We start from the raw sequence: 14,054 nt of genomic DNA, 5'->3' as shown, positions 1-14,054 counted from the left end.
AGGTGTACCAAGCAAAGCTCCTCCGCGGTCTGGACGAGTTGAGCCTGGATGATTCCCCGCTCAGAGAAATACGTAGCGCTACGGATTTGGCGTTACGCGCCACGAAGATGACGGCTCAGGCAATCGGGCGATCAATGGCCAGTTTAGTGGTGCTGGAGCGCCACTTGTGGCTTAACTTGACGGAGATCAAGGACGCGGATAAGGTCGCCTTCCTTGACTCCCCCATCTCGCCGACCGGCCTGTTCGGCCCAGCTGTTGAGGGTTTCGCGGAGCGCTTCACCGCGGCGCAGAAATCGTCCCAAGCCATGCGACATTTCCTGCCCAAACGCTCGAGCTCTGCAACGGCTCCTAGTCGCCCCAAGCCGGCGCCGACTCAGCAGCCTGCGAAAGCCACGCCCCCAGCTGCGCAACCAGCGCCTCAGACGGAGCTCCGTCCTCGGTCACGCCCAGCCAAGCGCTTTCCCTTCCCTAAGCGTCAGGGACCTCGGCCAAGAGTGGTGTTGGACCAGGCGCCGTCAGCGTCTTCCTGATCTCAACAGCAGGAAGAGGGAGGGGCCAAGTCTCGCAGCAGCCGGACCAGCCCCCAAAGTGCCTCTTTTAAGCCCTTCTACACTCCGTTCTGTTCCGGGTGTAAGGGAACTCATGTTTGTGAAAAATGTAGCTGTAACTCACGGGCCCTTTATATCAGCGCCCTTACAGCAAACCGCTGTGATAGCGGGAAAAATAAAAAACAAACATTTTCAAGAAAAGAGCAAATTTCCTCTTCCAATGCTTTCAGACAGCATACAGCTGTGCGAACCATTGCAGCCCCTAGCGACACGATCCGCGGCATGGCAAGCCATCCCCGGAGTGTCAAAATGGGTTTTGGGTATAATAGAACGAGGCTATGTACTCCAGTTCGCTCGAAGACCTCCTCGCTTTCATGGTGTGATCACCACCTCAGTTCGCAGCAAAGACGCAGACGTCTTGCGATTAGAGGTAAAGAATCTGTTGGCCAAGGGCGCCGTGGAAACGGTCCCCCCAGCACAGAGCGAGTCAGGTTTTTACAGCCGTTACTTCCTCGTTCCAAAGAAGGATGGCGGTCTACGCCCCATCCTCGACCTCAGACAGCTGAATCGCGCCCTCATGAGACGGCCGTTCAGAATGCTTACACTAAAACAGATCCTCTCGCAGATACGCAAAGGGGACTGGTTTTGTTCACTGGATCTGAAGGATGCATACTTCCACATTCAGATCGCCCCCCATCACAGGCAATTCTTGAGATTCGCCTTCGAGGGAGTGGCATATCAATATACAGTCCTTCCGTTCGGACTGTCGTTAGCCCCTCGCACGTTTACAAAGTGCATGGACGCAGCACTTTCCCCTCTGAGACAGATGGGAATCCGCGTCCTGAACTATCTGGACGACTGGCTCATCCTAGCCCAGTCAGAGAGCGAGCTAACACACCACAGAGCCTTAATCCTCAGCCACTTAGAGTGCCTAGGACTCAAGGTCAATTTTGCCAAGAGCGTGCTGTCTCCCAGCCAACGCATTGCGTTCCTGGGAGCAGTTTTCGACTCACGTCAAATGAAGGCAGCAGTTGCGCCGCAGAGAGCCCAAGCCATTCGCAGGCTCGCGGCTTCCTTCAAAATAGGAGCCCTTCGCCCTCTCAAGGTTTTTCAGAAGATGCTCGGCCTTATGGCCTCAGCATCTCCAGTACTTCAGTTGGGTCTGCTTCAAATGCGCCCCCTGCAGTTCTGGTTGAAACCAAAGGTTCCTCCTCAAGCGTGGCGTTTGGGACGCCAGCGCATCAAGGTAGATCGGGCCTGTATAGCAGCCCTGACTCCTTGGAGGTGCGCTCAATGGATGGAACAGGGCGTCCCCCTGGACTTGGTGGTCAGAAGGAAAGCGGTCTCGACAGACGCCTCCAACTTAGGTTGGGGGGCGCTGTGCGACGGCCAGCCTGCTTTCGGCCTATGGTCGAAAGCGGAGAGTCGCCTTCACATCAACTGCTTGGAAATGCTAGCAGTATGTTTAGGCCTTCACACCCTTCTACCTGCGCTGAAGGGTCACCATGTCTTAGTCCGTTCGGACAGCATGACAGTGGTGTCCTTCATAAATCACCAAGGGGGCCTCTCGTCGAGACGTCTATTTACGATGGTAGAACGTCTCCTGAAATGGGCTCAGCTGCACTTCCGCTCTCTAAGAGCGACGCATGTGCCAGGCAAACTGAACCAGGGAGCAGACATGTTGTCTCGGAGCAACGTCTCCTCAGACGAATGGACGCTTCACCCTCACACGGTTCAGCAAATATGGGCTGTCTTTGGCAGGGCGCGAGTAGATCTTTTCGCCTCAAAAGACAATCATCACTGCCCAATTTATTTTTCGAAGGAACAGGACGCATTGACCCAAGAATGGCCCAATCTCCTGTTATACGCATTCCCTCCTATCGCTCTGCTGCCACAGGTCATCAGGCGAGTGCGGGAACAGAAACTCAAAGTCCTGTTAGTGGCTCCATTCTGGCAGAACCAGCATTGGTTTCCAGATCTTCCCAGGCTGCTCTCAAGAGCACCATGGGCCGTGCCACTGAGACGAGATCTCTTAACACAGGCGAACAGAACGATATGGCACCCCCAACCGGAATTGTGGGCGCTACACGTTTGGGCTCTAGACGGGAGCCTTTAAGTCTCCCTGAGTCGGTTTTGAGTACTATTTCACAAGCTAGAGCACCCTCTACGAGGCGGCTCTACGATCTCAAGTGGTCTGTCTTTTCCGCCTGGTGTTCCACCCGCGGTACGGACCCAATTTTATGTGACATATCTGTGATATTGTCCTTCTTGCAAGAGCTGTTGGATAAGGGGAGATCCCCTTCCACGCTCAAGGTCTATGTTGCAGCTATAGCGGCATTCCATGACCTTGTAAACGGTCAATCTGTGGGAAGGAACGACTTGGTCGTTCGTTTCTTAAAGGGGTCAAGGCGGATTAATCCCCCTCGCCCCATCACGGTTCCGTCTTGGGACTTACCCACAGTGTTGAGGGCCCTGAAGGGCCCTCCCTTCGAACCGCTTCAGTCCATAGGCCTTCGCCCCCTGACGTTGAAGACTGCCCTGCTATTGGCATTAGCATCAGTCAAACGCATGGGTGATTTACAGGCGCTCTCTGTGAGCCCCGTTTGCTTGGAATTCGGGCCAAATGACTCTAAGGTCATCCTGAAGCCAAAGCATGGGTATGTTCCCAAAAGTCTCTCTACACCCTTTAGAGACCAGATTATTTCCCTTTTGGCTCTTCCTCCTACGGAGCAAGACCAGGGATTTAACCCTCTCTGCCCTGTCAGGGCTCTGAGATGCTATATAGAGCGTTCTGCCCCTTTTAGGCAGTCAGAACAGCTGTTTGTATGTTTTGGTGGCCGCACCAAGGGGTGTTCGGTCACAAAACAGAGATTATCCAAATGGATTGTGGAAGCCATCACGCTGGCTTACTCCTCTTTGGGCCTACAATGTCCCATGGGAGTAAGGGCCCATTCGACGAGGGGCATCGCCTCGTCTTGGGCGTGGTCTAGTGGGGTTTCCATTGCAGAGATTTGTGCGGCGGCAGGCTGGGCCTCACCGTCCACATTTGCTAGATTCTATAACTTGGACGTTCCAGTCTTACAGACTCGGGTCCTTTCCACATAGTGGTATGTTATATATAGTGCGTCTTGGCCTCTGTGGAGCTCCAAGTGTACTTATTCCTTGGAACGGATGTTTATCAGGCTATCTGATCGAACAAATTGGCCCTTATTAGCCCTTTAGTGCTAGGGTCATGTTAGTCGTTCCTCTACCTTAGCAACGGCGGGATTGTACTGGTTCCCCATAAGCGTCTTTACAGACGCAGTACGAGTGAAAGTATCGAAAGGGAACGTACTCGGTTACTTTCGTAACCTCGGTTCCCTGAGATACGGGAACGAGTACTGCGTTGCTGGCCGTGCTAGGTAGCTGCACGACTCAGTCGTCGCTTCAGTCGAAGTACCTGAGTTCCCTATGGCGAAATGCTCGCTTATATAGCCAGATGCTCCGCCCCTTTTGGCGCGATCGGGCGCGAATCATCGCCATAGGTTTGTGCATCTCCGCTGCCGAGCCATTGGTTCGTTTCTTTAACACTGCACGAACCAATGGCCGTGCAGTTACACTGCGTTATTGAAATGCTTCAGTCTCAGGAGAAAAGGAGCTTTTCCCATAAGCGTCTTTACAGACGCAGTACTCGTTCCCGTATCTCAGGGAACCGAGGTTACGAAAGTAACCGAGTACGTTACTTCTAGTATGAAACAAGGTCTCAGCTGTCAAAGTTTGGCTCCTTAATGTGTCGTGGAACCTCATTTCAAGTGGCACATCGACTGATCGTCTTTGTATTTACTTAAAGCACGAAATGAACATAAATGAACATCAGAACATATTTTATTTCAACCACTGCAAGACATCAATACACACAGTTTTTCAAGGTTAAGCCCATCAAAGTTAATCTATACTCTGCTTTTATTTGGTTTGTTGGACAAAATGGCAGATTCGGTGTTATGATTAGTGATTAGACAGATGATTAGGCAGATCCCCCTGTCAATCAAACTCTTTGCGAAGGCTCAATTAAAAATCAATTTGTCATGTTTAAAATAATATATATTAAAGTTTTCTTGCATGCTAAACAAAAACCATTAATTAAAAACAAAATGACTGAAATTCTAAATAAGTTGAACTCATGAACTCTTTACTTTACTTTCCTCTCATTATTTTTTCCTCTCATTTTTAATTGTCTAGTGGTTCCTGCATTATGTCAACACAAAGAGGTAATGGTTATTTCACAGTTTCCTGAAAATATTTAATCTTTATTTAGCACATGTGTGAATCATATCCGAGAGACAGACGAATCTCACACTAGTGGGAGTGAGAAAATGAGCTGCTTTTTTCCTCATATTTTTTGTGCTGAAAGACAGCAGGTGATATGCGATTACATTAAAATCCTAAAATTGGATACACTATATGAAACACAGCAAGTATTTGTTACACCCACTCAAGCAAAAAACCACCAAGAACAGGTTAAAAGAGCAAAAAAATAGGGGTGTCATGCACATTTGTTTTTGAAGGAGCAGCTGCAGTCCAGGCTCAATTCTTCTTCTAAATAAAACATTTTGGTTTTTGTTTAGCATGCAAGGAAACCAACTCAGGCTCGTGAAAATGTCTGCCTCTGTTAAAATTGTCTTGAAGTCATAATATTATGATTTTAATATAAACAAGCAACTGTGTGTAAATAATGCTTTATTAATCAAAACTCTACCTGTAAATCATACTTTGGCTGAAAAGGAATAAAAGTTGTCCAATGAGCCTATGTTGAAGAAACCCATGTCCCAACCTAATTTATAATTTTAAAAAATTAATGAATTTAATGCAATCTCATTTTATTTTCAACTAGTTTATTTTTATGTTTCGTTATTTATTTTCAAATGCTAGAAACACCCTTTTCTCTCTCTCTTTTTGTGAATAAAATCCATTTTTTGCTGCATTACTATGCAATAATTTATGTTTGTAATCCTCATCTTCATAACATATAACAAGCCTGTGGTGTAGAACATGATTGGCAGCTATAAATGAGAGGATGCTATAATTAAAAGTGCCTCTTTAGAGTTAAGTGTGAGCAGCTGACTTGACTGAGGACAGGGAGCATCTGTTTGATCTAAACCACAAGACACAGTCTGCGACTGACATCAATGATGGCCTGATAGCTCAGAAAACTGAAAGAGAGGGAGGAAATAATCGCCTAGAGTGGCATAATTGACTCTCATTTTAATATTAAAAACCCTTAGAAATCAAAACTGGAGTTTTGTGGATTTTAGTACATATCTGTTAGCTTTAAGCCAGAGAGTAGCAAATAAATGCCAAGTTCTGTCTGTGCTGATTGGTTCACATTGCATATGCAGCCAATGAGCTTGCTGCCTTACATTTGCCTGAAACCCTCCACATCTCCAGCTCCACCTGTATAAATCTGTTATGGGCTTTAAAGCTTTTAAGCTTTAACTCTACAAACTCCAAACTCAGTCCAGATCTTCAGACTGATCTGACTCCAGTTGCTATATCTTTTCTAACTGATCGGACTTACGGTTTTCCTAAAAATTGCGATTAAAACTGGGAAATGTCCTACAGATTTACATTGACGGAATGTTCAAATGAGCCAACACTATTTAAACTCCAACTGTCAAAACTCCCAGAATCCTTTGAGACTCAATCAAACTTCCCTTCTATGTACTATTTCTAATCAATTTAAACTAATTTAAAGTCCCCCTGAAATCAAAATTAAAGTTTTTTGGCTTTTAGTATGAATATATTACCCTTAAGATTATCTATAGTCTAGTGTGCTTCAAAACAACGACAAAATTTGCGTTTACAAGATATGGGCATTCAAAACTTACAGCCTCGTCACTTCCGCCAATATGAATCAACGATTTTGATGATATCACCGTGCACTTCAGTTTCTCATCAAACGTTCTGTCCAATCAAATGCTCTCTAGAGTCCGTATTGTCCCGCCCCCTACACAAAGACGCAATACACGGAGCAGATCATATGCGCTCATATGTGCGATCGGCATGTATTAAACTACACAGCCTCAGCATGATTATGATCACTATTTTGTTTTAGCAAGAGTTTCATATTGAATCTGTGGGGTAATTTATTAGACTGTGGCTGTCATAAGCTACAAATGCGGCTTTACCGAGCTCACGGCTCTGGCCCAGCAGATATTAATGGAACGCTATTGGCTATTCAAAATAAGTGGGCGGGGCTGGGCGATATGATTTTGTTTCAGTTAAAAGTACGTCACCACATAGAATAACGCTGCGTGTTTCAAGGCTCTTCAGTGGACCTTTAAATTCATCTATCTATCTATCTATCTATCTATCTATCTATCTATCTATCTATCTATCTATCTATCTATCTATCTATCTATCTATCTATCTATCCAGGCCTAGCAACTACAATCATGTTAGTGACATGCTAACCAGGCTGAAAACATGTTAACAACATCCTTATCATGCTAAAAACATGCTAGTAACTTGCTAATCATGCTAACAACAGGCTACTTATGCTACCATTATGCTAGATATTATAATCATGCTAGTAACATGCTACTAGCAGGCTAATCATGTTAGAAACATGCTAACGACATGCTAAGCATGCTAGTAAAATGCCAACAACATGCTAATTAGGCTAGATACATGTTAATGATGCTAGTAACTTGTTAATCATGCTAGTAAGGCTAACATCACGTTAGCTACATGCCAGCAAACATGCTAATTATGTTAGAAACATGCTAGTGCCTTGCTAATCATGTTAGAAAAATGCTAGCAAAATGTTAATAATGCTAACAACATGCTGTCAGCATGCTAGCAACACGTTATTGACGTTTATGTTACAAACATACTAACAACATCTTAATCATGTTAGAAACATGCTAGTGCCTTGCTAATCATGCTAGTAAGGCTAACATCATGTTAGTTACACACCAGCAACATGTTAATCATGTTAGAAACATGCTAGTGCCTTGTTAATCATGTAAGAAAAATGCTAGCAAAATGTTAATAATGCTAACAACATGCTATCAGTATGCTAACAACACATTATTGACATGTTAATCATGCTAGAAACATGCCAACAACATCCTAATCATGCTAGTAACATGCTAATAACTTGCTCATCATGCTACAAACATACTAGGAACATGCTATCTATTTATCTATCCAGGCCTAGCAACTACAGTCATGTTAGTGACATGCTAATCAGGCTAGAAACATGTTAACAACATGCTAATCATGCTAAAACATTAGGGGTGGCACGAGATCTCGCGAGACTCCGTGGTGTCCCGCGAGATCTGACTGGTCTCGCGAGAACGTGACAATATCATGGCAAAACATTTTGCAATGTTTACATTAGGGCTGCATGACTAATAGTAATATAAATATCACAATCTCTATTCAAACACCCATGCGATCTTATTCATGAATGACAACGATTCAGCTTTGTCTATTACAACTGTTTGACGCGCTCCATTGACGCTTACGATGTGAAAGTTATTGAAGACATTCAAATCTGCATTCTTACTGCGGCGGTTTCAGAAAGCAACACAAACAGTCTTTTTAACCACATAATCATCTTCATGTCTTTGTTACAGACATTTAAATAACATAAGTACTGGGATAAAAGCTTATAGTTTGGATATAAACACTTATTGTCTACAGTAGCGATCAAAAACGAAAGTATAACACGTCTGTAGAGCAACGTTTATTCTCTTCACCAGGAGAGGGCGACAACTGCACCTTTAAAAAAAGTATTTGTCATTGAATTAAACATTCAAGAGATTCCAATAGTGAAACACGTCTTTATTAATTGAGACACGGGCTCCTTCATTTTTATTTTTTTTTTCAGACTTAAGCAATGAACATTATTTCAGAACCACTAGTAAATTATGTAATTTTGTTTAATTTTCTAATCCTTTTTTCTTCAGAATCGTGATCTCCAGTTTATAAAAGAAAATTGATTTTCAGTTTACCCAGAATCATGCAGCATTTTTATTACTGCATATAATTAATTAAAATATCAGTTTAATTTCATAAAGTACAAGTTCATATCAAAATGCACCTACATTTATTTTATTTTTTTTGCATTTTGTGTTTTTTTGTTGACTAAAATACTATTGTCCCCTATATATTTCATCATTGAGGATTTATTAAAAAAAGTTCAAAAATCTTGTCTCGTCTCATTCTCGTGAGCCCAAAATCTCGTCTCGTCTCGTGAGATAAGTGTCTCGTCACACCCCTATAAAACATGCTAGTAACTTGTTAATCATGCTAACAACAGGCTACTTATGCTACCATTATGCTAGACATTATAATCATGCTAGCAACATGCTAGTAACAGGCTATCATGTTAGAAACATGCTAACGACATGCTAATCATGCTAGTAACATGCTAACAACATGGTAATTAGGCTAGAAACGTTAATTATGTTAAAAACATGCTAGAGCCTTGCTAATCATATTAGAAACATGCCAGCAACACGTTATCAACATGTTAATCATGTTACAAACATGCTAACAACATGGTAATCACATTAGAAACATGCTAATAACTTGATAATCCTGTTAGAAACATGCTAGCAACATGTTAATGATGCTGAAAACATGCTATCAGCATGTTAGCAACACATTATCGACATGTTAATAATGTTACAAACATGCTAACAACATGGTAATCACATTAGAAACATGCTAGCAACATGCTAATGAGGCTAGTAACATGCTAATAACTTGATAATCCTGCTAGAAACATGCTAGCAACATGTTAATGATGCTGAAAACATGCTATCAGCATGTTAGCAACACATTATCGACATGTTAATAATGTTACAAACACGCTAACAACATGGTAATCACATTAGAAACATGCTAGCAACATGCTAATGAGGCTAGTAACATGCTAACAACATGTTAATCATGTTAGAAACATGCTAACAACATGCTAATTAGGCTAGAAAAGTTAATAATGCTAATAACTTGCTAATCATTTTAGTAAGGCTAACATCATGTTAGCTACACGTCAGCAACATGCTAATCATGTTTGAAACATGCTAGAAACAGGCTAGCAACATACTAATTATGTAAGAAAAATGCTAGTGCCTTGCTAATCATGTTAGAAACATGCTAGCAACATGTTAATGATGCTAACAACATGCTATCAACATGCTAGCAACACGTTATCGACATGTTAATCGTTATTAACATTCTAACAACATGCTAATCATGCTAGAAACACGCGAATCAAGCTAGTAACATGTTAATAACTTGATAATCATGCTAGCAACATGTTAATAACTTGTTAAACATGCTAGCAACATGCTAATAATGTTAATAACATGCTAATAACTTGCTAATAACGTTAATAACATGCTAGCAACACGTTATCGACATGTTAATCGTTATTAACATTCTAACAACATGCTAATCATGCTAGAAACATGCGAATCAGGCTAGTAACATGTTAATAACTTGATAATCATGGTAGCAACGTGTTGTTCATGCTAGTAACATGTTAATAACTTGTTAAACATGCCAGCAACATGCTAATAGTGTTAATAACATGCTAATAACTTGCTAATAATGTTAATAACATGCTAATAACTTGCTAATAATGTTAATAACATGCTAATAACATGTTAATCATGCTAGTAACTTGCTAATCATGCTAACATCATGCTAGCTGCACACTAGCAGCATGCTAATCATGTTAGGAACATGCTAGTGCCTTGCTAATCATGCTATAAACATGCTAGCAACATGTTAATGATGCTAACAACATGCTATCAACATGCTAGCAACACGTTATCAACATGTTAATCGTTATTAACATTCTAACAACATGCTAATCATGCTAGAAACATGCAAATCAGGCTAGTAACATGTTAATAACTTGATAATCATGCTAGCAACGTGTTGTTCATGCTAGTAACATGTTAATAACTTGTTAAACATGCCAGCAACATGCTAATAATGTTAATAACATGCTAATAACTTGCTAATAATGTTAATAACATGCTAATAACATGTTAATCATGCTAGTAACTTGCTAATCATGCTAACATCATGCCAGCTGCACACTAGCAGCAACGCTAATCATGTTAGGAACATGCTAGTGCCTTGCTAATCATGCTATAAACATGCTAGCAACATGTTAATGATGCTAACAACATGCTACACTTTCTGATCAGGTTTTTTCAAGCCAACTTAAAAAAGTTTTTCAAGACAAACTTTATCTAGTTATATATGCTGTTCACGATAAAATGTCAAAACAGGAAAGAAATTAGCATCGTTAAACCATTCCGCAAGGTCTTAAAGAAGAGCAAAATGGGTCTTCGAACACATTTTCCATATTAAACTCAAACATAAGCTTAGTTCATGGCCCAGGTGTTTCACGTATTGAAACAATTGCATTTATAAGTGTCTAATAGTCCTTATTCACATGATAAATTATGTAAAGAAGTAGTTTTAGTTTTAGATTTGTCAATAGACTGTATACAAAATGCAAAATCAAATGGCATTTAAATGTGTGCAGAAACCGGTAGATGAAAGACATTATGGCATGAAAGGCGTCACGTTTCTCACCTCACAAAAACTGAATCTGTAATCACCATAATTGGCTGGTTGGTGGGTTCATCCTGAACAGCCATTTCTCAGAAATCGACTGCTGTCCCTCGAGGGGAAGTGTGAATTGTTTGATGCCATCAAACCCTCTGCATGGTTCATGTAGTCTCTGCAGGGAGCAGATGTTGTTTGCTACCGCTAGTTGCCATTTGGACAGTGGGGTGCTTACCTGGAAAACCAATGAAGAGATACAAAGAAATCAGCGACAGTAATGATGAGACCCTTTGGGACCCAGATGTGCCTGTTTCAGCACTAACTATGTTTAACTATCGTATACTGTGGGGAAAGCGAGTGAGAACACAAAAGATAAATAGAGAACGACGTAAGTGTGGGTTCACACTGACACAAACAGCAAAAATTAAATGAGCTCCAGGAAAAGTGTGTCACCTTTGTTCATCGTGTGCATGGGTGCGTATAACTGTGGAAGCGGTGCACGGTGATGCACATTATTTACCAAAATTACACTGGAATTTAACTAGCAGCAACAGGAAATAAAGTATGCTATGTTGGGAAAAACATCAGGAAATGGAAAGTAACATAAAAGATTTTCTTGCCATAAAAAAAAAGATTGTGGGTAGAAAACAGGACTCACTGAGTCACACACATCGACAACAAAATCTATAAAAATCATATGAAATAAGATTAATAAATAAAGTAATCATAAAATGCAATAAATAAGGAAATCATGAAATATTTCAAAAAATAGATACATAACTTGAAAATATTAAATATTTATGTTTATATGTATTATTATTTTTTTACTATTATTACTGTGATCCATTCATTTACCTAAAAATATTTTAACATAAACTACCATTCAGAAGATTGGCCTCAGTAAGATTTATTTTATTATATTTTATTTTTGTTTACATTTTATTAAAGAAGTTAATACTTACCGTGTATTAAGCAGGGATGCATTAAAACAGAAGATAAAAAGTAATAAAAAATCTGTCAAAATCATAATCATAAATGCAATATAATAAATAAATCATGAAATATGTCAATAAATAAATAAGCTGAAAATATTTTAAATATTTATAGTATATATTTATTTTATATAATTTATTTTAATTGTGATTTATTAGTTTGCTTAGAAATATATTTCCATACACTACCATTCAAAAGTTTGGCCTCAGTAAGTAAAATAATATTAATAATAATAATAATAATAATAATAAAATAAAAAAGAATTAATACAGTGTTATAGTGTTAAAACATGAGATTAAAAAATAATCAAAAAATAAATCAAAATCATATAAAATGAGATAATACATAAATAAAATAATCATAAAATGGATTAAATAAGCCAATCATGAAATATGTCAATGTATAAATACATAAATATTATATACAATATATTTTTTGTATTTTTAATTGAATATTGAATAATTTATAGAAGTATATAATTAAATATTTATTTTAAATTTGTGATTTATTTGTTTGCCTAAAAATGTTTTTAAGCAAACAAATAAATAGCAATTGAAATAAATAAATGAATATATAAATATATACGAATATAAATCTTAAGATTTAACACATCCCTGCTTAATACACGGTAAGTATTAATTTTTTTTTAAATGTAAAAATAATAATAATAATAATAATAATAATAAATAAATAAATAAATCTTACTGAGGGTAGATTTAAGATTGAATGGTAATGTAATTTGTTTTTAATTATTACTTACCGTGTATTAAGCAGAGATGTGTTAAAACACAAGATTAATGATTAAAGTAATCATAAAATGCATTAAAAAGGTCAATCATGAAATATGTCAATATATAGATACAGTAAAAGCATGGAAATATTATTTAATTGAATATTGATGTTTTAATAGAAGTATATATTTGTATATTATTTATTTGTTTGTTTGATTTATTTATTTTAAATTGTAATTTGTATGCCTAGTTTTGCCTCAGTAAGACATTTTTTAAACGTATTAAGCAGGGATAAAAAAAAAAATTAAAAGTGACAAAGACTTTGACATTGTTACAAAAAATGTATTCCAAATAAATAATGTTCTTTTGACCTTTCTATCAAAGAATCCCGAAAAACAAATGTGTCATAGTTCCCAAAAAAATATTAAGCAGCACAACTGTTTTTAACATTGATATTAATAAGAAACATTTCTTAAGCAGCGAATCAGCATATTAAAATAATCTCTGAAAGATCATGTGACACTGAAAACTAGAGTAATGATGCTGAAAATCCAGCTTTGCATCACAGGAATAAATTACATTCTAAAATATTGTTAAATACACAACAGAAATTGTAAATTGCAACAATATTACTGTTTTACTGTATTTTTATTTAAAATGCAGCCTTGGTGAGCATAAGATGCCTATTTCAAAACATAAAAAAAAAATTATCTAACCCCACACTTTTGATAATAGTGAACATACTGGTGCTTTGCATATTTTTTGAATAACATTTATTAATCGATATGTACTATTTATGATGCTTGCAATCAACAGTAACATTGGCTTTCAATGAATTTCACTGCACGGACATTCTCCATTTTCCTTTCAAGGTTATAGGTTCATTCAAATCACTAACCCTAAGTACAAACCAATCATAATAATGGTGCTTACTTAACCACAGCAAGCACAGCTAGATATACACACACTCTACACTGCACTTGAAACTCAAGGACTAGCCATTTATAAAACCTGTGAACGTTATGTAGAGTACTGTGTGTGAACTGTCCTCCACACGTGCACTTTTGTCAATCGAAAACTAATAAAACCGCATATGAGCTTTGTTCAGCTAGTTATAATGGCCTTGAACTCAAACATGCAGCATGAATCAGTCCTCAGCTAGTCACGTATCAGAAATCCAGCATTAGAGATTAGCACTTAGTGG

Source organism: Garra rufa, chromosome 4 (assembly GCF_049309525.1).
Source record: "Garra rufa chromosome 4, GarRuf1.0, whole genome shotgun sequence".
Lineage (NCBI taxonomy): Eukaryota > Metazoa > Chordata > Actinopteri > Cypriniformes > Cyprinidae > Garra > Garra rufa.
This window is presented reverse-complemented; position numbering follows the sequence as displayed.